We start from the raw sequence: 24589 nt of genomic DNA on the forward strand, positions 1-24589 counted from the left end.
GACGGTGGAGGTTTGTTCATCTCCAGTTTTCCGCGGCCCGCTGATGTGGCGGCCTTCCTTGGATGTCGGATTTTTGGCGGTTTCACAGTTGGTGGTCAGAATGACCGTGGCGGTCTACCGCGGCCGCGGCGGTAGGATGGCGGACTTCTGACCGGCGGTAAGGGCCTTTTACCGCCGGGGTCAGAATCACCCCCAGTGTCTTTGAGTGTTTGAAAATAATTTGCTTGAGATGGAGGGTTAAATATATGAACCTGTGAGGAAGCTGCCAATGTTAGTTATTCAATTGTTTAGGCACAGAGGCACACAAGAAGATTAATTTATCAGAATTTCAGCCAACAAGAGAAGACTTCGGTTATTGGGGTAAATATGCTAAAAGATTTGAGAAAAGAAAACCATTTCACCCATGAACCAAGGATTGCGGTTTAGAGACTTCATTTTTATTCCAGAAAACAGGCCAGACTGAATGTATTGTTGAATATTTTGCATCTTTGCATAGTTTATTAACCTTTTGTGAATCTGGAAATTGTGCTTCTCAGTATACACATGATTAAATCGTAACTTACTATGCTAGCATTTTTTTTATGCTGTTAAACCCTTTTTGGAAGAAACAATTAGAATTAGAAAGCAGTTGAGAGGTCTACTGTTGCGGCATGTGCTTGCTGGTGATAGTTATTCTGCTGTTCATAGCTTTTGTGAGTATTGTGAGTAGAAGAAAACAGGAGAAGAAGCTTGTGTACAAGACCATGGATCATGTTGATCCTAATGTGCCATCCTATTACAGATGCTGATCCTGTTTCCTGCTTGGTAATAGTGCTGAGTGATGTTATATGGAACAAAATAGCAAGTGCAAGAAATCACTACACTTTATACATGTTTGTTGCAATTCATCCAACACAAGCAGGGTGAGTGATGTTTCCTGTGAATGAACAAGGTGGAAGAGTTATCTAAATGAGTGTTAACTGGGGCATTTGCTGATGTATTATCCCGTAAATGTGGACCATTTTATGATGTCATGACTGGAACAGTAGAGGTAAAAATAATGGCTAACTTGGGCTCATCTATCACCATGATTTCTGATTACATGTTTGTGAAATGGGAAAATATTGAGGCCATCTGATATTAAGGCTATTGCCTATTGTGAACAGAGCATTGAAACTTTAGGTTTTTCTTAAGATAGTTTAAGGTTTAAACAATATCATTTATTACCAAAATCCATGTTGCTACAATAGGCAAAATAATTTCGGGATGGACTGATCACAGTTACTTGGACATTGCAACTAAACCTGTTACTACTGATTCTATGATGCATATGGAGATTTCTGTGAATATTTTAGATGGATTATTGTGCAAGCATGCTTCTCTTTTTGAGGAATATACTGATTGTGTGAAAGGTTTTGAGGGCAAAATCATTTTGAAGAAAGGTGTGCTGCTGAATGCTCACACAGTTAGGTGTGTATCAATAATGCAAGGGAAGACTTGAAGAAATTGCTCAAAGATAAGAATGGTTAGGGGATTAAAGAGGCTGTGAACACATATACATGGGTATCAGCTATGATTTGAATATAGAATAAATAAGATCTTTGAACAGAAATATTGTGGTGGAGTGTCCCCATTGCCTAAAGTACAGGAAATGCAGGCACTGCTGTGGTAACCAGAGAACTTAACTACAATAGATTTGAATTCCACATATACGTGGGTCTGTCTTGATAAGGACTTGCACATTTTAACTACCTTGATTGTGCCTTATGGTGCTTATAAATATCTGATATACAGGTTTGGCTTGCTTCATTGCAACTGTATTCCAGATGTTAATGTATTGTCTTTTTAAAGATGTTTTGGGTGCTAAGCCCTTTCAATATGACATTAGACCTGGGTGGAACTCATGGAGTTCTGCTGCATGGAATTCCACAGAGTGACAAACAAACGTCTCAAGAACTCCACTTCACTCTTCGAACGGGCAGAGTTGTGCTTGCCCACCCGTTAGCACTGATTGGTGCGAGTAGTGTGTTTCATGTTCCAAAGGGAGCTCGAACAGCACCACATGGTTGCATGCACTCACAGCCATTTTGTTTTTCAGGTTCTGTGCATAATGCTGGGCCTAATTTTTGATGTAGTCTCTATCTTTTCAATCCTTCTGGTGTCCCACTTATACACCTGTTTTACCTTTTTACATTAGTGTGTGTATTTATGTTTGTGTATTTTACATTTTTTGTCTTTTTTCTGTAACTTTGTGTCCTTTTTTGTTTTCCCTTAATGCCCTCAAATCATAAAAATCTGCTCCTTTCACAAAAGAAAAAGGTAGGAGGTACAGCGCTAGCATTTTAGCCAGCTTCCCATTGACCAAACTAGTTGTTGGGTGACTGCTGTCACAGTGCCCCTCCTGCCTAAACAATTCCTTTATAATAGCCTAGATTTTCTTCTTTTCTGGGGCCCCTGACGCAGGTGACTTTAAAAAGTAGGAAGCGGTAAACTCAATGTATGTCTTGTGGCAGTCACTGTCTGGTGTGGCCTCTCCAATGGACTTTGCCATTTTAAGGCCACTGGAGTAGGTGATGCTGGCACACTGCTGGGGACAGGGATCCTCTCTGTAAAGATGTCATCCTCTTTTTCCTCATTGCCTACCGGATCTCTTCACCTTCACCACAACCACGTTCTGTAATTTTCTTAAGGTGCTTCTCCTACCAGATTGCGTGATGTTTTTTCATATGGTTTACGTTGCCTCCAGTAATATAGTGTGAACCTGGCTTACCTTGACGAACACTTGCATGGAAATCGAGTATATTGCAATGTTCTCCTCCTACTTGCTAAGCATAAACATTTCCAAAGTGGAAAGGAGTACTTTCTTGGGGTGCCAGTGCCAATGCCTGAAGAACAACTAGAGGTAGGTAGGTGTGTCACTGATTGCCTCTCTGCACTACATACTTCTACTGTGGTTGGGGTTGGTGCAGGTCTCAGATGGGACTTTACAAATGTGGAAACTAGCAACCCTACCTGTGCCACGTCCCTCGGAGGAGGTTGAATAGGAGGGCTAATGTTGGTCTCTTCTGTGCCAGTTTCCATAACAATGACTGGGTTGTCGTCATTCTCCTCCCCGTCCCCTCCCATAATTCTGAGACTTTGAAGAAATTTTCTTTTCCCTTGCCCCTCCTGGTGTCTTCCGGACTCTGCCAGGGTCCCCGACATGTCTAGATCACCATCATCATCTGAAGGGGTGCTTGAAGAAGATGGTGCAGTACCTATGCTTTTTCTTGCTGGAGATCTGGGAGCTGGTGATTTTAAAAGAGGAGGTTCTTGCCCGGCAGAGTTATATGAAAACTCTGCTAGATTCTGTGGAATTCCATGAATGGTCAGAAATCTGCACCTTGCGCTGCTTACACTGATTTGCACATGAGTGCTTGGAGCTTGTTCTGCGCTGATAAATCGGCGTGAATAGTGCCACACAGCACACCAGAGGGCACTGCTGCTTGAATTGCTTTTGCTGATGGTTGAGTACACTTTCAACTCGAGGGGCAACTTTCTCACTGTGAATGGTTGTGAATGACTGTGACCTTTCACAGTGAGAAAATATCACCGGGTGACCCCTTAGCACCCACAAATCACTCTAGGGAATGCCAGTTCTAACTCATACTTGGCAACTTACTTTTGGTGAGCTGTGAGTGAAACAAATCTCTGCTGTACAGTGGGTAGCGGAATTTTGACTGAACTCTGCATTACAAGCGTAACATGGAGTGGAATTTACTGTCCACTCCTAGTCAATATGTTTATATGGCTAAATGTTTAATGTTGATTAATGATTGAAAATTTGCTGGGAAACCCCAATCTTTCACCAGGCAAATGGTTCTCATCCGCTGGGTATATTTGTGCAATATGTACTGTAACCTAAAAAAAAAAACTCAGGTCTGGAATTGCACTGCGCTCCACACAGCTGTGTTTATATGAAGTTACACTGTCAAATCTTACTGGCCGCATCCTATATTTTCATTACATTTTAGGCTTCCACATTAGTGATTAGTTTTCAAGATTTGTCAAGGGATATGGTATTCTTATGGAACTTCTCAATGCATGTTGAACAGAAAAAGATAATGTTGATGGACTTTCACTGACTAAAACATGTTTAAACAAACTGTCTTTGTAATTGTGTTTATACAAAGCTTACTGCCCCTGACAAGGCGTCAAAGTGCTTTTTTGGTGAGTAGCACGCTACTACGGAACCTAAAGGGATTAGTGGTGGATTAGTATAGGAAAATATGAGTACAGTAATAGTAGTAGTATAGGGAGGTATGAGTTCATTTGAGTGGAGGGCATGTGAGTTTGTTAGTTGGATTGAATAGAGTAATGGAGGGATAGAGGAGGGAAGAATCCAGAAGTGTTAATTGGGAGATCATAATAGTAAGATGAGGTCTGGGATGAGTAAAGGCGAGGTGGGGCATGGGAGAGTCTGAAGAAAGGGTTTAGGGAGATCATAGTAGTAAAATGGGGTTTTGGATGAGCCAAAGGAGAGATAAATGAGGGAGAATATAGAAGGGTTGATTGGGAGATCATAGTAGTAAACTTAGGTTTGGAGTGAGCCAGAAGGGGTAGAGGAGGTAAGAGTCGAAAACAAGGTTATTTTGGAGATCACAGTAATAGAATTGATTCGGGATGAGTCAGACGGTGAAGATAGAGAATAGATTGATAAAGGTATAGGGTGATGGAGAGACAAAGTGAAGCTTTCAAGAGAGTAATTTATTTTCCTCTTGTACAGTATGACTAAAGTAGTAAACATAAAGCTACATGATTACATAATAAGGGAATATATGTGTAAGGAATATATTATATTAAGATTTTAAGTTGTATTGTATAAAAACAGACTTTCAGGAGTTGCAGTATTTGAAGTTAATTTATTTGTGTACTTTTATAACATTATTTTATCTTTCCTCAATATTTCAGTAATAAAGTGCTTGTAAATAAATAGTTAAGATAATAGTTAACTATTGTGCTAGATAAAATAAAAACAGAGATTTATAAGCATCTAATTAGACAACTTATATAGAAACTATGCAATGGCCTATGAACTTGTCAAATGTAGAAAAATATTCATATATATCGCCAGTAGGTACTTATAGTTAGGGCCTAGTTTCCCTGGAAAAAGTGTTTTTTTTTTTACTTGCCTATATCTTCAACACCGTTTGCCGAATCTTCACAAAATGTTTCCAAAAAAGTGATTCTTGGTCCACGTGAAAATTTTGGGGTGATCCGTCAAGCGGGGGGCAGAGAAAAAGGGGGGGGGTCTAAAAAGTTGCATTTCCCATGGTAATTCCCGTTGGACCTTTAGACACAAGTATAGCCCGAACCACTGGATGGAATTACACCAAATTTGGTGAAAACTAGCTTTTGGTACTCAGATTACACGTTTTCTTTTTTGCATAAATCTGTTCAGTAGTTTATAAGAAATCAAAGAAAATCTAAATTTGTATATCTGGGCTCACAGATAAATCGCAAATGATGACGAGCTTGTGCACGGAAATGCACAGCTCTAATTGGCTGCCTACACTTCAAACCAGGAAGTGTTGGCAGCCATCTTCAGCTGAGTCCATGTAAAAAGTTTTGAAAAAAAGAAAAGGGACCAAGGTAGGGACAACCTGACCCCTTAGCTATGGTGGGGAGCCCAGAGCAAAAAAGCATTTTTAAAATTATTTTATTGCTGCAAAATCGCAATAATCATAGATTTGCAGCAAAAAAAAAAAAAACAAGAGTGGGCTCCCATGCTTGTTTTTGATAGGCTCCCGGGTGGTGCAGGTCTTGAGGAAATTAATAATTTGGAGTGTAGATAGGCCTCCTGCCACCCCACAGCCCCGGGGACCACCCCCTCTCCGGGGTGACATTTTCCGATGTATGCAGGGGCCTGCTGTCCCTGAGGCCCGGGGACCACCACCTCCATGGGGCAAATTGGTTTAGCTGTGTGGGGGAGGCCCTTCGACCTCCCCCCGAGCCCCAGAAATCCCCACCTCCCAGGGCAATCAATCAATCAATCAATAATTTATAAAGCACGCTATGGTTTCGAGGCGCTGGGGGGGGGTGCTGCTATCGTTCGAAGAGCCATGTCTTGAGGAGTCTCCTGAAGGTGAGGAGGTCCTGGGTCTGGCGTAGTGAGGTCGGGAGTGCGTTCCAGGTCTTGGCGGCGAGGTAGGAGAAGGATCTGCCGCCAGAGGTCTTGCGCTGGATTCGGGGGACGATGGCGAGGGCAAGGTTGGCAGAGCGTAGTTGACGTGAGGGAATGTAGAAGTTGAGTCTGGTGTTCAGGTAGGTGGGTCCGGTGTCGTGTAGAGCCTTGTGTGCGTGGGTGAGGAGTTTAAAGGTGATCCTCTTGTCCATGGGGAGCCAGTGGAGGTCCTTCAGGTGAGGGGAGATGTGACATCGGCGGGGTATGTCGAGGATCAGGCGGGCGGATGCGTTCTGGATGCGTTGGAGTCGTTTGATGTCTTTTGTTGGGATGCCTGTGTAGAGTGCGTTGCCGTAGTCGAGTCTGCTACTGAAGAGGGCTTGGGTTACCGTCTTTCTGGTTCCTGTTGGAATCCACTTGAAGATCCTGCGGAGCATACGGAGGGTGTTAAAACAGGAGGATGAGACTGCGTTAACCTGTTTGGACATGGTGAGGGCGGAGTCGAGGATGAAGCCGAGATTTCGTGCGTGGTTGGCTGGGGTGGGTGGAGGGCCCAGGGCGGTGGGCCACCACAAGTCATTCCAGGCCGAGGGGGTGCGCCCGAGGATGAGGACTTCCGTCTTGTCGGAGTTAAGATTTAGGCGGCTGTTGCTCATCCATTCGGCGATGGATTTCAGTCCCTCGTGAAGGTTGGCTTTGGCGGTGAGAGGATCTTTGGTCAGGGAGAGGACGAGCTGGGTGTCGTCGGCGTAGGAGAGGATGCTGAGGTTGTACTGGCGGGCCAGTTGTGCGAGGGGGGCCATGTAGACGTTGAACAGCGTTGGGCTTAGTGAGGAGCCTTGGGGGACGCCGCAGATGAGGTTGGTGGCTTTGGAGTGGAAAGGTGAGAGTCGGACCCTCTGGGTTCTGCCGGAGAGAAAGGAGGAGATCCAGTTGAGGGCTTTGTCTTGGATGCCGGCTTCGTGTAGACGGGTTAGTAGGGTGCGTGGCAGACTGTATCGAAGGCGGCTGATAGGTCTAAGAGGATCAGGGCTGAGGTTTCGCCGTTGTCCATTTGTAGTCTGATGTCATCTGTGGCGGCGGGGAGTGCAGTCTCTGTGCTGTGGTTTCGTCTGAACCCGGATTGGGAGGGGTCTAGGATGGAGTTGTCTTCTAGGTAGTGGGCGAGCTGTGTGTTGACGATCTTCTCGATGACTTTTGCTGGGAAAGGGAGGAGGGAGATTGGTCGGAAGTTTTTGAGATCGTTGAGGTCAGCCTTAGGTTTCTTGAGGAGGGGTTGGATTTCTGCGTGCTTCCAGCTGTCCGGGAAGGTAGCGGTGTTGAAGGAAAGGTTGATGATCTTGCGGAGTTTGGGGGCGATGGTGACGTCGGCTTTGTTGAAAACGTGATGTGGGCAGGGGTCAGAGGGAGATCCTGAGTGGATGGAGTTCATGGTTTTTAGGGTTTCGGCGTCGTCTACTTGGGTCCAGGTGGTGATGTGGTCGGCGTGGGAGGAGTTGTTGGGGGTGGGGTCTGGCGGAGGTGAGGTGTTGAAGCTGTCATGGATGGCTGCGATTTTCTGGTAGAAGAAGGTGGAGAGATCGTCGCAGAGTTTCTGGGATGGAGGGATGTCGTTGGCGTTGGGGTTGGAGAGTTCCTTCACAATGCTGAAGAGTTCCTTGCAGTCGTGAGCGTTGTTGTTAAGGCGTTCTGTGAAGTGGGAGCACTTGGCGAGTCGGATCAGTTGGTGGTGTTCACGGTTGGCTTCCTTGAGGGTAGCAAGGTTCTAAATCTGTAACAATGTTAACAATATTAACAGTGCCATCCACGACAGCTTCAACACCTCACCTCCGCCAGACCCCACCCCCAACAACTCCTCCCACGCCGACCACATCACCACCTGGACCCCAGGAGTCGACGCCGAAACCCTAAAAACCATGAACTCCATCCACTGGACCAACCAGGATCTCCCTCTGACCCCTGCCCACATCACGTTTTCAACAAAGCCGACGTCACCATCGCCCCCAAACTCCGCAAGATCATCAACCTTTCCTTCAACACCGCTACCTTCCTGGACAGCTGGAAGCACGCAGAAATCCAACCCCTCCTCAAGAAACCTAAGGCTGACCTCAACGATCTCAAAAACTTCCGACCAATCTCCCTCCTCCCTTTCCCAGCGAAAGTCATCGAGAAGATCGTCAACACACAGCTCGCCCACTACCTAGAAGACAACTCCATCCTAGACCCCTCCCAATCCGGGTTCAGACGAAACCACAGCACAGAGAATGCACTCCCCGCCACCAAATCTGGTGCGGGAGGAAGTGCAGCCCCCCCGCAGCACTGTGATCACCACCTCCCCGGGGCAGTGTTTAAATGTGATACGGCGATCACGTGGCCCCCTCAGCCCTGGGGATCCCCACGGCCTTGGGGCAATGTCTAAAGCTGGTGCAGGTGCCATGTGCCCCACACACAGCTCTGGAGATCACCACCTCCCAGGGGCATTGTGTAAATGTGGTATGGGGGAGCTGCATGCCTCACCCACAGCCCCAGGGATCAACACCTCCCCAGAGCAAACAGTAAAGAATACAAAAGATGGCATAGATATATATTGTTAGAAATGGGGTCTCTGTTTGGCAGTCAGTTTGTACTCAGTCCAAGCCGGGGCCCCCGCTCCACTCCAGTCAGGGTAAAGCAGATACAAACTTGGATAACCCTCTCTCATCACATTGGAGGCTTGGTACAAGCAGTCAGGCTTATCCAAAGACAATGTGTAATGGATTTGTACCAACACACACAGTAATACAATGAAAACACTACAAAATGGACACCACACCAGTACAGAACAATAGCCAATATTTATCTAAGTCAAACAAGACCAAAACGACAAACCTCTAACATACACAAGTAAAGTTATGAATTTTTAAATTAAAAAGAGTCTTACTCCATAGAAAACAATGGATGAGTTGTTGTTACACAAAGTAAATGGTTTGCGTAAAAAACAAAGCGGCATGGACAAGTGTACATCGGAAAAGTCAACGATGCGTCAATTCCTTACTCGCAAGTGAGGCCATGCGTTGTTTCTTCTCCAGTCAGGTAGCTGACGCATTGTTTTTCTCTCCCACAAGAAAGCGATGCGTCGATTTCCGGACAGGGCACCTCGGATGTGGGCAGGATCACGTCAATTTTGGCACCTAGCGATGATGTGTGCGAAATCTGGCTGCACGATGATGAGGAACCCCAGTGCATCGATTTCAGCAGTCGCAAGCAGGTGTTTCGTTGCTTCTCCAGCCGTGATCATTTTTACAGGAGCGTTACAGGTGGTGCATCAAATTTTTCTCTGCATGGCTCCCGTGAGTGGATTTCCACCTTGGTTCTACCAGCTTCACCTTTCAAGGGCCCAGGGACTGAAGTGGGCACCACTTGGCAGGGTAGGCATCTCAGCAGAGAGTCCAGGTGCTGGCAGAGGAAGTCTTTGATGGTCCTGAGACTTCAAAACAGGCAAGCTCAGTCGAAGTCCTTGGAGACACTTCACAAGCAGGAATATACCACAAAGTTCAGTCTTTGTCCTCTTTCAGGCAGAAGCAGCAACTGCAGGCCAACCCAGCGAAGCACAGTCACAGGTAAAGGGGCAGATCTCCTCCTCCAGCCCTTCAGCTCTTCTTTTTGGCAGAGGTTCCTCTTGAGTCCAGAAGTAATCTGAAAATCTGGGGTTTTGAGTCCACTACTTATACCCCTTTCTGCCTTTGAAATTGGAAAACTGCAAAGAAAAGTCTCTGTTGTTCACAAGATCCTGTCTTGCCCATGCCTGGCCCCAGACACACACCAGAGGAAGGGATACTATGTTGTGTGAGGGCCGGCACAGCCCTTTCAGGTGTAACTGACCACTCCTCCCACCACTCTAGAACAGTTGGCCCATCAGGATATGCATTCTACTCCCCAGCTCCCTTTGCCTCACTGTATTGAGGGAATTCACACCAGCCCAACTGTCAGACTGATCCAGACAGGGAATCCACAAACAGGCAGAGTCACAGAATGGTTTAAGAAAGAAAATGCCCACTTTCTAAAAGTGGCATTTTCAAACTAACACTCAAAAAAACACCTTCACTAAAAGATGTATTTTTAAATTGTGAGTTCAGAGACCCCAAACTATATTTTTCCATCTGCTCCCAAAAGGAATCTGCACTTTAGTGATATTTATATGCAGACCACATGTTAACCTATGAGAGAGATAGGCCTTACAACAGTGAAAGGTGAATTCAGCAGTGTTTCACTGTTAGGACATGTAAAACACATCAGTACATGTTCGACCTTTAACATACACTGCCCATACACTGGCGTCTACCTAGGACCCAACCTTAGGGCTGCCTCACATTTAGAAAAGGGGAAGGTTTAGGCCTGGACAGTGGTTACACTTGCCAGGTCGAATTGGCAGATTAAAACTACACACATAGACACTGCAGCGGCAGGTCTGATCCATGTTTACAAGGTTACTCATGTGGGTGGCACAACCAGCGCTGCAGGCCCACCAGTAGCATTTGATTTATAGGCCCTGGGCATCTCCAGTGCACTTTACTAGGGACTTACTAGTAAATCAAATATGCCAATCAGGATCAAGCCAATTACACACACAATTTACACAGGAGCACTTGCACGTTAGCACTGGTCAGCAGTGGTAAACTGCCCAGAGTACCAAAAACAGCAAAAACAGAGTCCAGCACACAGTCAGACCACGTCAAGGATGCCAGGTCTAACAGATGTGAATTTTATTTAAAGAGAGCAATACGCGCTGAAGAGAGGAGAGGAGCACACAAGGAAGTCAGCTATAAAACAGAAGACCATAACACAGGCCTATAAACAGCTAAAACAAGTGGTCTCAAGCACGGACCATGTTGGCAGGACAAAGAAAAGTCCAAAAAGAAAAAAATAGCATTTTGCCTGGGGCTTGAAAAACGTTTGGGGCGAAAATTGCAGGTAACGATGGGCATCGGTTGTGACACTGAAAAAACTGCCACCTAGAACACAGGAACACTTCTTTGTCAGTGCCACACAGCCAATCTGTCACTCACATGCATATGATTAGCACGAAGGGCCATGTAGTGCAAAAAATCATTGTTCTGTTCTTGTGGATGATTGCACACAGCAGGAAAAACAAAAAGGCAGGACTAACAAACCAGGGCTCCCACTACATGCTGCGCAGCAGGGCATTAGAAGTTAAAAGAACAAAATAGTACCTAAATCACGTTGGGAGCAGTGGTCGGGTACTGATTAAACTGAATCAATCTTTGCTTGAACCTTGCTCCACAGAGAGAAACGGAAATGATGCCAGACGTGGAGTGACGAATTACGAGATAGTGAAGAAGTGTGCCAGGCAAGCCAGCAAATGGTAAGCGACAGGCAGGTTCCAAGTCCTTTATTGTACACAACAGTGTCTCGCAAGTGTGATGCATGCGCTAGCACATGCACTATCAGGCTTGACGCTAATAATCGGTCCTCTGCTCTGACCTGTCAGCAGAATTGTTCTGATCTGAGTCAGCACAGCTGTTCTTAATATTGCCCTGCAGCGTGTATAGTGAATTCATTTTACCTGATTGCTCAATTGTCTCGATAGTACAACTCAGCAAAAGTAAGCATGGTTTGCCTCTTTCTAATTCTCATCTATGCTGTATAATGCACCTACTCTAAGAAATATTAAATTGAATTAATTCACTGACACATTGCAGGCACATAAAAACAGGTGATCCCCACTATGCTGAGGCAGCGCAGACATTCATGAGATGACCTCTTTGAGCGGTATGATGGAGGCTTTAGCTCCATGCAGAGTCCCTTGTCTGTCTTGATCCGCCTGCAGTGTAAATTAGTTTAACACAATAAGGCAGATTTACAAGAAACTGGAGCATCAACACTGATGCACTAGTTTTATGGCGTCGCCCCTGGACCACCTAACGACACCATGGGTGCGCTACATTTACAATATGGCACACCGTGGCGGTCAATAAGACAATAGCGTCAACATTTTTGACACTATTGTGGTGCTTTGCTGCACTATCGTCAAAAATGTTGACGTTAGTGCAGCAAAGTGCAGGGAGGTTCATTGATTTCAATGGGTGAATCATTTTAATGCCTGCTCTTAGCAGGCATTAAAAATGATAGAACAAATTATGCTGTGAAATTTTGTATATTTCACTGTGACATTTTTTCGGGCCTCCCTAAGCCAGAATGCCCCCTTTGCATACATTGTGCCTGGTGCAGGCATAATGTGGCGCAAGGGGGTGCAAGGTGGCGCAATGCATGCATTGCACAACTTTGTAAATTTGGTGCCTTCCCAGTGCCACATTAGCGGAAAAAAAATACGCTAATGTGGAGCAAGGAGGTGTTAGGGGCTTGTAAATATGCCCCAATGTTTGTTCGTTTTAGAGCTTTATTTTTAGCCTATGCAGCTCGGAAAGTGTGCTGGATTTGTCGCTATCTGCTTCTGAGCTGCACTGATAAAAACTGAATTAACTAAATCAGAGAAGCGTAAGTGTATGTTTCATAGACAACGCAAGTACATAAAATTAGGCGCTCGGCTCTGCGAGACCATTTTCTTGATATACCCGCTTTATTCAAATAAGAAATCGTCAATAGTCTCTCCAGGGAAGGTGACCCTCTCAGCATGCCATCCTTTGTCTACTCTACATTGATTATTCCTGTTAGTAAAATACAATTGCTGGATTTAAAATTTAATTCAGTAGAAAAACATTGTACTCACAACCATATGAGACCTATTTTTCAGTTAAAGTTTTCAAAACTCTATTGCCACTGTAAGCTAAACTCCACCGTGGAAAATAAATCATTTAAAAAAGTTACTCAATTAGGAATCTCCTTAAGGCAGCACCGTTTACAACACAGTAAACATTGAACTGACTTGGTCTTGGTGGGAGGGGGGCCCTTAAGTTTCGTTACACCACTGCACACGGCAGATCTGGTCGTTCCGTGGTGGTGTAGCCGTGACCATTTGCGAGGGATCTGTACAATAGAATAGCAGATGTGTAAGAAAAGAGTTGAGCAGCTCAGGTCCACAAGCTAACCTTCAAATCTAGCAACTGTTTACAAATGCAGTAGTAAATTCCTATTTTAAACGCTGGCAAGCAGGTTAAGCAACAGGTTAAGTATGAGAAATTATGTACTATTTGAGGGACTGTGGGGTTGAGGCTACTATATTAAAAAAACCTCAAGATTCTTCAAGTCATTAATAAGAAGTTTCTTCGGGAAACATGCAAGTGATATATAATTTTGTGTTGCGGTGATTTTCAGGCACGATGAAACACTACAGCAAGACTCTTGCTTTGGTAGCTGTTGTTTGATGTCCCCATCACAAAAAAACGCTTTATGTTTATTAATCTGACTGGTATTAACAGCGATCTGAAGGCCAATCCTTTCTCATTGTTCACACTGATGTGGTGCTTTCCTTGTTTACTGAATTTCAATGCACGACTTAAGTACTTTTTTTCTATTACCATGGGCAGCTACAAAACAAGGCCCATATTTATACTTTTTTAGCGCCGAATTTGCACCGCTTTTTGACGCAAAAGCAGTGCAACTTTTTTGCGTCAAGAAATGACGCAAATACGGCACTAAAACAGTATAAATATCGGTCTAAGGCCCATATTTATACTTTTTTATCGCCGCATTTGTGCCGCTTTTTGATGGAAAAAAGAGCACAAACTTTCAAAATACAGAGGCATATTTATACTCTGTTTGTGCAGAATATGCGTTAAACATTTTGACGCACATTCAGCGCAAACCTTGCCCCATATTTATTCTTTGACGCCCGACCCCGCGGACGTCAAAAATCCTCTGTGTGCGTCATTTTTTGGATGCGGGAAACCGCCTTGCGTTAATGACATGCAAGGTAAGCGTTCCCACCCAAAAAAATACTTTAAGGCCTGTCGCATTATTTATACTCCTGTGTAATTTTGACGCACAGGAGGAGGCGGGCCTTAAAAAACGGCGCCCAGACTGATGTACGCCGTTATTTAACGCCTGGGTGAGGGGAGGCGTTAAGGGACCTGTGGGCTCACTTCCATGGTCTCTGACCATGATAGCAGTCCAAAGGTGCCCTCCCCTGCCCCCCAGGGACACCCCCTGTCACCCTCCCCCACCCCTGGAGGACACCCTTGGATGGAGGGACCCATCCCAGATAAGTACAGGTAAGTATTTGTATTTTTTTTTAAGTGGCATAGGGGCCGTAATTTGGGCCCCCTACATGCCAGTGTGCCCAAGGGCCATGCCCAGGGGACAGATGTCCCCTGGGCATGGCCATTGGGCAAGGGGGCATGACTCCTGTCTTTGCTAAGACAGCAGTCACTTCAATAGGGGTTGTGCACCACAAAATGGTGCAAGTCCGGTTTGAGCCATGATTTTTTACTCAAACCTGATTTACACCATTTTTTGACGCCCTCATGGTTGGCGCCAGGAATGGCGTTAGCCGGCAGTAAAATGTTTGACGCAAAGTATAAATATGGGCCACAATTTTATTTTGCAAGTTTGCGCCGCTTTTGTGTAAAAAAATGACGCAAATGTGGCGCTAAAAAAGTATAAATATGGGCCTAAGAGTTTTATTAATAGAGTTACTGAAACATTGGCGTTTTGAGGGAATGATCGTCACTTTCAATAGTGCAGCAGGTGCCGTAGCACTGTGGCCGAGGTACGTACTGGACCTTGTTTCTTCCCAACCCAAGAACATTTCCCACACTTGTATTGGTGTACGTCACCCAAACTGTGCCACTGCTTGCAGGTATATTATACATCTATAATTGCAAAAAATCTACATGCTCCGCTCCTCCAGATGTGTTGGAAGTCCCTCTTGCAGAAAAAAAGACTTCAGCTGCCCAGTAGAACCTTCTAATCTGCATACAGCCTAACATTAAATGACCTGTGGTAACAACCTCACATCAACTGGCATGGTATAACGTATAGCAAAATGCAACATATTAATTATGCAGAACATAGCATAATTTACCCAGTCGGAGAAGACCCGGCAGCACGGTCTGTAGACTCTGTCACCCTCAATTATTCAGCTCCACAAGTCCAGAACCGTCATCTCTCTGCTCCTGTATTCAAGAAGGTTCAGACTACTGCACACCAACATACACGGTCACATTGAGCGATTGTGCAACATTAGCGTGGAGTCATAAAAAACAAGATATTTGAGGAACTTGTTCATCAGAATGTCGATCGACCAGTTTCAAACTAGCTCTGTAAACCCCCAAGCACTGTTGAAACCTCTCTTAATGGAGCCTTCACTAAACCTGAAGGTTAGGTTTGTTCGTATACATCTTTGAGTCCTAAGGGTAGGACTGTTCTTTTTCGGGGGAAGGAAGGACTGCTTGGCGAGTGACCACACGTAGATCTGTAAAGAGGCTTTTTGCCGTTATGGAAGGTCAAAATGATCGGAGGGGGTGATAACACATGAGAGTAAACTGAATGTGCGTATTTCATTGCATCTTCTAAAGCGAGCTCTTCCGAGCTACCTGTAAGTAGCTCTTCTGTGTCAAGTACAGCCTACTAAATTAAAAGCTTTTGATTGACTGAATTAATATATGTATACGAAAATTGTGCATATTAGAGATTAAAAAGTGTGTATTTTCAAAACTGATAAGCTGATTTTTGAATTTACAAAATAGTTTTAAAGCTGATATTTGAGTGATAAATCATGTGGCTAACATCATTACCTTTGTGCCAGGGACATTTATGCTATGGACCTTATCTATTATGCACATTAAAGACTTCCAAGTTGACAATGGTGGTCATTATGACATTGGCAGTGACTGTTAAAGTGGCATAATACCGCCAACAGACTGGTGGTAATTACCACCAAATTATGACCCTAGGGGTGATACAGCCAATGTACCACACCAACCGCCAGGGCATTAACACCACTGACCACGGCAGCAGGTATCAACAGCCAGGCAAAGTCAAGGTACAGCCCACCATTTTATGACATATTAAACCGCCAGGATTTCCGGGGCGGTACCAACACCATCAATAGCCTGGCGGAAACACTTCACAGACAACGAAAGACTCACCATGAGGGACACAGAGAATTCCGCTGCCACCATGGAACCGGAACTCCAAGTCTTCCTGATGCTCTACCACGCCATGGCCGTCCTGGAACGCAAACGAAGACAACGACGGTGAGTACAGCTGCCTAGCACATGAGGGAAGGAGGGAGGGAGGAAAAGGAGAGTGACACACACACGCACAACACACACCATTCACACACTCACCATACCCATAACCAGCTGCAGAGTAAAACGAATGTCACAGGACCCACGTTAAATTAATACAAGGACAACAATTAGAATGTATGAACACTGTAATTTGCTGCAAACAGGCACCAGAATGTAAAATTATAAGAAAATGCAGCCGGCAATGTCTAGATTGGGCCAATGGCCAGTCCAAAATACAAAAGGGCTACATGGCCACAGGGCACAGTCCAAGGCCCAATTTGACTCCTGACATAATCCATACTCCACTGCTTCGGGCATCATGTTGGAAATGGGCAGGGGCCTCCGGGGGAAGGTGGAGTGGGTGGGCACTTCAACTGAAGCGGGTAACATGCCCACTGGTTCTGGAGGGGGCTCCTTGCCAATTGTCTCTGGTCAGGAATGAAAGGCCACAGTCTCTGAAGTGGGTAACATGCCCACAGGTTCTCGAGGGGGCTCTTTGCCCAATTGTCCCTGGTGGGGAGAGAAAGACCACAGTCTCTGAAGTGGGTAACATGCCCACTGGTTCTGGAAGGGCTCCTTGCCCAACTGTCTCTGGTGGGGAGTGAAAGGCTACAGTTTCTGAAGTGGATAACATGCACACTGGTTCTGGAGGGGGCTCCTTGCCCAATTGCCCCTGGTGGGGAGTGAGAGGCCACAGTCTCTGAAGTGGTTAACATGCTCACTGGCTCTGGAGGGAGGTCCTTGCCCAACAGACCCTGGAGAGTGTAGGAGGCTGGCCTGGCTTATAGTGGGTACCTTGTGGTACTTACACCCTGTGCAAGGTCCAGTTATCCCTTATTAGTAGAATAGAGGTGTTTCTAGCAGCTTAGGCTGTTAGATGTAACTATGGCAAAGCATCTTAGGCTGAACTAGGAGACGTGCGAAGCTCCTACTATACCACTTATATCATATAGCACAATATCATAAGAAAACACAATACTCAGAGTTAATCAAAATAAAGGTACTTTATTTTAGTGACAATATGCCAAAAGTATCTCAGAGGTTACCCTCACTTAGGAGGTAAGTAATATACACAAATTATATGTACACAAACCCAAAACAGGTAAGTAACAGTAAGAAAAGTAGTGCAAACAATGTAGAATCACAATAGAATGCAATAGGTAGACATAGGTCTAGGGGCAACACAAACCATATACTCCAAAAGTGGAATGCGAATCACGAATGGACCCCAGGCCTATGGGAGGTTGTAGAGGGTGGCTGGGACTGTAAGAAAACAGTAAGGTTGTCCAAGATACCCCTCACAAGACCCTGAAAAGTAGAAATAAAGTTACCCTACTACCTCAGAAAGACAGAATAGTGGTGGTAGGGGATTCTGCAAGAACCACAAGCACCAGTGAAACACTGAAGATGGATTCCTGGACCTGAGGACCTTTAAAGGAAGGGGACCAAGTCCAAGAGTCACGCAACTGTCCAGGGGGGCAGGAGCCCACAAAACGCCGGGTGAAGGTGCAAGAGGGCTGCCTCTGGGTGGAAGAAACTGAATATTCTGCAACAACTGAAGGTTCCAGGAACTTCCCCTTTGGTGAGAAGGTGTCGCACGGCATGGTGGAGGTTGCAGAAGTGTTTCCACACAGAAATACCGCAAACAAGCCTTGCTAGCTGCAAGAGTTGCGGCTGAGGATTTTGGGTGTTGCTCGGGACCAGGAAGGACCAGGATGTCGCCCCTTAGAGGAGGAGGCAGAGGGGGCCCTCAGCAACGCATAGAGCCCTGGCAAAAGCAGGCAGCACCCACAGAAGTACTGGAACAAGCACTTAGAAAATTTAAGGACAGCAGTCAACTCAGAGTCACAAAGGAGGGTCTAACAATGTTGGATCTCAACTCAGCAAGTTGGCCAATGCAGGACAGAGTGCGGAGGATCCAGGCTAGGCTGTGCACAAAGGAATCCTTGGAAAAGTGCACAGAAGCCGGAGCAGCTGCAGATCACATAGTACACAGGATTACTGTCTGGCGTGGGGAGGCAAGGACTTACCTCCACCAAATTTGGACAGAAGGGCCACTGGACTGTGGGAGACACTTGGACCCAGCACCTATGTTCCAGGGACCACGCTTGTCAGGATGAGAGGGGACCCAGAGGACCAGTGATGCAGAAGTTTGGTGCCTGCGTTGGCAAGGGGAAGATTCAGTCGACCCACTGGAGATTTCTTCTTGGCTTCCAGTGCAGGGTGAAGGCAGACAGCCCTCAGAGCATGCACAAATAGGAAACAGTCGAGAAAGCAGGCAGGATGAGGCGCTACAATGTTGCTGGTAGTCGTCTTGCTACTTTGTTGCGGTTTTGCAGGCGTCCTGGAGCAGTCAGCGGTCGATCCTTGGCAGAAGTCGAAGAGGGAAGTGCAGAGGAACTCTGGTGAGCTCTTGCATTCGTTATCTGAGGAATAGCCCAGAGGAGAGACCCTAAATAGCCAGAAAAGGAGGTTTGGCTACTGAGAAAGGAGGCTTGGCTACTGAAAGAGGTAAGCACCTATCAGGAGGGGTCTCTGACGTCACCTGCTGGCACTGGCCACTCAGAGCAGTCCATTGTGCCCCAACACCTCTGAATCCAAGATGGCAGAGGTCTGGTACACACTGGAGGAGCTCTGGGCATCTCCCCTGGGAGGTACTGGTCAGGGGAGTGGTCACTCCCCCTTCCTTTGTCCAGTTTTGCACCAGAGGAGGGCTGGGGGATCCCTGAACCAGTGTAGACTGGCTTATGTAGAGATGGGCACCATCTGTGCCCAACAAAGCATTTCCAAAGGCTGGGGGAGGCTACTCCTACCCAGCCCTTCACACCTATTTCCAAAGGGAGAGGGCGTAACACCCTCTTTCAGAGGAAATCCTTTGTTCTGCCTTCCTGGGACTGGGCTGCCCAGACCCCAGGTGGGCAGAAACCTGTCTGAGGGGTTGGCAGCAGCAGCAGCTGCAGTGGAAGCCCCGGAAAGGCAGTTTGGCAGTACCTGGGGTCTGTGCTAGAGACCCGGGGATGCATGGAATTGTCCCCCCAATACCAGAATGGTATAGGGGTGACAATTCCATGATCCTAGATATGTTACTTGGCCATGTTCAGAGTTACCACTGTGACGCTACATATAGGTAGTGACCTATATGTAGTGCACGCGTGTAATGGTGTCCCCGCACTCGCAAAGTCCGGGGAATTGGCCCTGAACAATGTGGGGGCACCTTGGCTAGTGCCAGGGTGCCCACACACTAAGTAACTTGGCACCTAACCTTCACCAAGTGAGGGTTATACATATAGGTGACTTATAAGTTACTTATGTGCAGTGAAAAATGGCTGTGAAATGATGTGGACGTTATTTCACTCAGGCTGCAGTGGCAGTCCTGTGTGAGAATTGTCTGAGCTCCCTCTGAGTGGCAAAAGAAATGCTTCAGCCCATAGGGATCTCCTGGAACCCCAATACCCTGGGTACCTAGGTACCATATACAAGGGAATTATAAGGGTGTTCCATTGTGGCCATGAGAATTGGTAAAATTAGTCACTAGCCTGTAGTGACAATTTTAGAAAGCAGAGAGAGCATAAACACTGAGGTTCTGGTTAGCAGAGCCTCAGTGATACAGTTAGGCACCACACAGGGAACACATACAGGGCATACATTATGAGCACTGGGACACTGCCTAGCAGGATCCCAGTGACACAAGGGCAAAAACAAACATACATACAGTGAAAATGGGGGTAACATGCCAGGCAAGATGGTACTTTCCTACACAGTCCCTGGAGGGTGGCCTACATGCCCTCTGCTGGTGGAGGGGTCTCCTTAGCTGCCTCTGCTGGAGGGGAGGGCTCCTTGCCCTCTGCTGGTGAAGGTATCTCCTTGGCTGCCTCTTCAGGAGAAGAGGGCTCTTCCCCCTCTGCTGGTGGAGGTGTCTCCTTGTCTGTCTATGCTGGAGGAAAGGGCTCCTTGTCCTCTGCTGGTGGAGGGGGCCCCTTGCCTTTCTTTCATGGTGGAGGGTGTAGGAGGCTGGCGTGGTTTGTAGTGGGTACCTTGGGTACTTACACCTTACACCAGGTCCAGTTATCCCTTATTAGTGAAATGTAGTAGTGTTCTAGCAGCTTAGGCTGATAGAGGTAGCTATAGAAGAGCAGCTTCGGCTGAACTAGGAGACATGCAAAGCTCATGCAATTCCACTTATAGTTACACAGTACTTATACACAAGTAAAGACAATACTCGGTTTTACCAAAATTAAAGGTATTTTATTTGGGTGACACAGTACCAAAAATATCTTAGAGACAATACTCCTTCTGGAGGTAAGTCTTATACACAATATATACACTAGACACCAAAAGTAAATAGTCATAGGACAATGCAAACAATAGAAAATTCTATAGAATGCAATGGGAGAAAATAGGTCTAGGGGCAACACAAACCATATACTAAGAAAGTGGAATGTGAATCACAAATTCCCCCCTAGAAAAGTGTAGTGTGTGCAAAATTGCTTGGAGAGTAAGAATACAGTAAAGGTAAGTAAGTTACCCCACCCAGAGCCCAGAAAAGCAGGAGTAAAGTACTGCAAGTTTCCTCACGACACACTACACCTCATGATTGGGATTTTGCAGCAACCAACCAAGTCTGCAAACAGCAACTGTTGGATTCCTGGACCTGAAGACCTGCAAAGGAAGGGGACCAAGTCCAGAAGTCGAAAGAAGTTCCAGGAAGGACATGAGCCCCTTCCAACCCAGAAGAGGGTGCAAAAGAAGAGTCCCCGGTTATTCGAAGACTGCAGAAATGTATCCTAGGAAGATGCCAGCGGGTTCCTGCATGATGCAAAGAATGTCCCACAACGTGAAGATGGTTGCAGGCATGATTTCGTGTTGGAAGTCACCAACAAGCCTTGGCTATGGCAAAAGTGCGTTTTGTCTCAAAATGGCGCTGGATTGACCAAGGAGGGAACTGGGGGCCTCAACTCTGTGTGAGGAGGAATAGGGGGCTCTCAGCACTTTAGTGGGCCCTCAGGATGGCAGCCAACCAACACCCCCAGGAGTCACAGGATCTGGGGACAAAGGAGGTGCAAAATGCAGTTGATGTAGCACAACAAAAGAAGGTCCCACGCCGCTGGAGAACAACTCAGCGTGTTGAGTGTTGCAGGGTGGAGTGCTGGGGATCTGGGCCAGGCTGTGCATGAAGGAATTTTGCAAATAGTGCACAGATGTCTCAGGAGGTGCAGAAGATGCAATACACAGGGGTACCGTCGCTCTCAGGAAAAGCAAGGTCTTACCTCCTTGAAATTGAGTCAGCAGGACCTCAGGACAGTCTATGTCGATGATGTCCATCCTCTGTGTCCTTAGGTGCATGCTTGTCACTCTGAGAGGAGTCCAAGGGTACATGTTGTCGTCTTGGAAGTTGCCTGCTGAAGCAGGGGAGTGACTCTGTCACTACACAGGAGAGTTCTTCGGCCCTTCTGGTGCAGGATGAAGACAGGGAATCCCCAGACCGTACACACAGTGGAAACTGTTGCAGATGCAGCCTTGGAGCTGAGGATGCAAAAGAAAAGTATCTCTTGAGGATACTCTGTTGCAGTTACAGCGTTTCTTGGAGCAGGCTGCAGTTGATCTGAAGTCAGAGGATGCTGAAGTAGTTGCAGAGGATTCCTGAAGGAAACTTGCACGCAGAGTCTGAAGAGAACCCACAGGAGAGATCCTAAATAGCCCTGATAGGGGGATTGACTACCTTATCAGGTATGGACCTACCAGGAGGGGTCTCTGACATCACCTGCTGGCACTGGCCACTCAGAGGCCTCCAGAGTGCCCCCACGCCTTGCAAAGCAATATGGCTGAAGACTGGGACACACAGGAGGAGCTCTGGGCACCACCCCTGGGGTGGTGATGGATAGGGGAGTGGTCAGTCCCCTTTCCTTTGTCCAGTTTCGCACAGAGCAGGGGACAAGGGGTCCCTGAAATGGTGTAGACTGGTTTATACAAGGAGGGCACTATCTGTGCCCTTGAAAGCATTTCCAGAGGCTGGGGGAGGCTAGCCCTCCCCAGACTGTAACACCTATTTCCAAAAGGAGAGGGTGTAACACCCTGCTCTCAGAGAACATGCTTTGTTATTCCTTCCTGGGACTGGGCTGCCCAGACCCCAGGAGGGCAGAACCCTGTCTGTGAGGTGGCAGCTCTAGCTGCAGTGCAAGCCCCAGAGAGCTGGTTGGGCAGTACTGGGGGTCTACGGTGGAGCCCCCAGGATGAATGAAATTGGCTCCCCAATACCAGAATTGGAATGGGGGGGCAATTCCATGATCTTAGACATTTTATATGGCCATATTCGGAGTTACCATTGTGAAGCTACATATAGGTAGTGACCTATATGTAGTGTATACATGTAATGGTGTCCCCGCACTCACAAAGTCTGGGGAAATGGCCCTGAACTGTGTGGGGGCACCTTTGCTAGTGCTAGGGTGCCCTCACACCTAGTAACTTAGCACCTAACCTTCAGCAAGTGAAGGTTAGACATATAGGTGACTTATAAGTTACTTAAGTGCAGTGCAAATGGCTGTGAAATAACGTGTGCTTTATTTCACGCAGGCTGCAATGGCAGTCCTGTGCAGGGGCTGTCTGAGCTCCCCATGGGTGGCAAAATAAATGCTGCAGCCCATATGGATCTCCTGGAACCCCAATGCCCTGGGCACCTAGGTACCATATACTAGGGGCTTATAAGGGAGGTCCAATGTGCCAATTGAAATTGGTAAATTTTTTCACTAGCCTACAGTGACAAATTTAAAAGCAGACAAAGCATAAGCACTGAGGTTCTGGTTAGCAGAACCTCAGTGGCACAGTCAAGCACCTCTGACAACACACACATTAGGCCACAAACTATGAGCACTGGGGTCCTGGGGCTAGCAGTATCCCAGTGAGACAGGCAAAACACACTGACATATAAGTTTTTATCTATGAACACTGGGGTCCTGGCTAGCAGGATCCCAGTGACACAGTAAACATACGCTGACACACACTCACAAACAGGCCAAAAGTGGGGGTAACCAAACTAGATAGAGGCTACTTTCTCACAGAGGGGGAACCTTGGCTTTCTTTGGTGGTGGAGGGGGATCCTTGGCTCTCTTTGGTGGTGTAGGGGGATCCATGTTTCCCCTATTCTGACGGAACCCTTGGCTTTTTACATGAGAGTTGTGTCCTTGCCTCCAGGACTAGGAGGTGCCTCCGCTGTCCCTGTCCTCTGTTCCTTGGGTTTTGTCACCCTAGTCCTCCCTTTCCGAGGCAAGGGTGTGCACTTACTAGGAGTGGCTGCTGTCACACCCAAGGGTCTCTTTGTTCCTGCAACTGATTCTTTGGTGGGAGCAGTGGCAGACTGTTTGGCTGAGGTGTTGAGAGGGGTCATTGGGACCCTGCTCTTATGGGCATGACAGGGGGCTAAAGGGGAAGGGAAGAGGACAAGTTGGGCAAGGAAAAGCTTCTTAGGGACGTTGGGGTGGGTTGTGGGAGGAGGGATGGGAGTAGAGGTAGAGGGAGTGGTTGTAGTACGTGTATGTCTGCTGGACTTGGATGCTGGTGAATGGACAGTGTGCATGTGTGAGGTGGATGGCTGTTGGGTGTCTGAGTGAGAGCGTTTGTGTTTCTTAGGAGGGGGCGAGACAGGGTGGGAGAGGACAAAGAGGACTCATGGAGGGATGTTGTGGAGGTGTCTGCAAGTGAGGTGTGTGTGCTGCATGATGTGGTGGTGGTGGCTGTTGATGCAGTGCATGCAGGTGTGAGTGCGGATGTGACTGTCAGGGAGGAGAAGGAGGGGGAGACAGTGGAGGCAGTGGATGTTGTTTTGTGTGCAACTGTCTATTGTTTGTGTGAGTGCTTGTGGCCTGAAGTGTGCTGCCTGCGTTTGTCTGTGCCACTCTTGTGTAATGTTTTGTGTGCTTGCTTGCCTGTATGTGTGCATGGGATGGGTTGGGGTTGAGGAGACAGGGAAGTGGTAGTTGGAGGGGGGGCGGTAGGAACAGGGACACTGGCTGCCATCAGAGAGGAGGCCAGAGCCTGAAACAATTTCTGTAGGGCTGCCAACCCACTATGGATGCCCTCCAGGTGGGCATTGCATTGCTGCATCTGGGATGCCAGCCCCTGGTTGGCATTCACTATAGTTGACTGCCCAACAGATATGGATCTCAGGAGGTCAATAGCCTCCTTACTGAGGGCAGCATGGCTCACTGGGGCAGGGCATAAGGTGCCTGGGGCGAAGTAGATGCTCACCCTCCTGGGTGAGCGG

At 46.9% G+C, this 24589-nt stretch overlaps 1 protein-coding gene across 6 annotated transcripts in view; it reads right to left on the minus strand.

Annotated features, from left to right (window-relative positions):
- Nucleotides 1–15250, minus strand: part of LOC138259681 (cytochrome P450 2G1-like) — a 584827-nt gene extending 569577 nt beyond the window's left edge. For 3 of the 6 annotated variants that reach the window (XM_069207562.1, XM_069207557.1, XM_069207560.1), the window contains exons 1-2: nucleotides 15123–15238; nucleotides 13026–13126 (exon numbers count right to left, since the gene is read on the minus strand). The gene's annotated coding sequence lies outside the window, so the exon portion shown is untranslated. Of the gene's footprint in view, nucleotides 1–13025; nucleotides 13127–15122 lie in introns of all 6 variants that reach the window. The other 3 variants (XM_069207561.1, XM_069207559.1, XM_069207564.1) reach the window with 2 other exon arrangements.
- Nucleotides 15251–24589: the final 9339 nt, after the last annotated feature.

This window comes from Pleurodeles waltl, chromosome 9, assembly GCF_031143425.1.
Source record: "Pleurodeles waltl isolate 20211129_DDA chromosome 9, aPleWal1.hap1.20221129, whole genome shotgun sequence".
NCBI classification, from domain to species: domain Eukaryota; kingdom Metazoa; phylum Chordata; class Amphibia; order Caudata; family Salamandridae; genus Pleurodeles; species Pleurodeles waltl.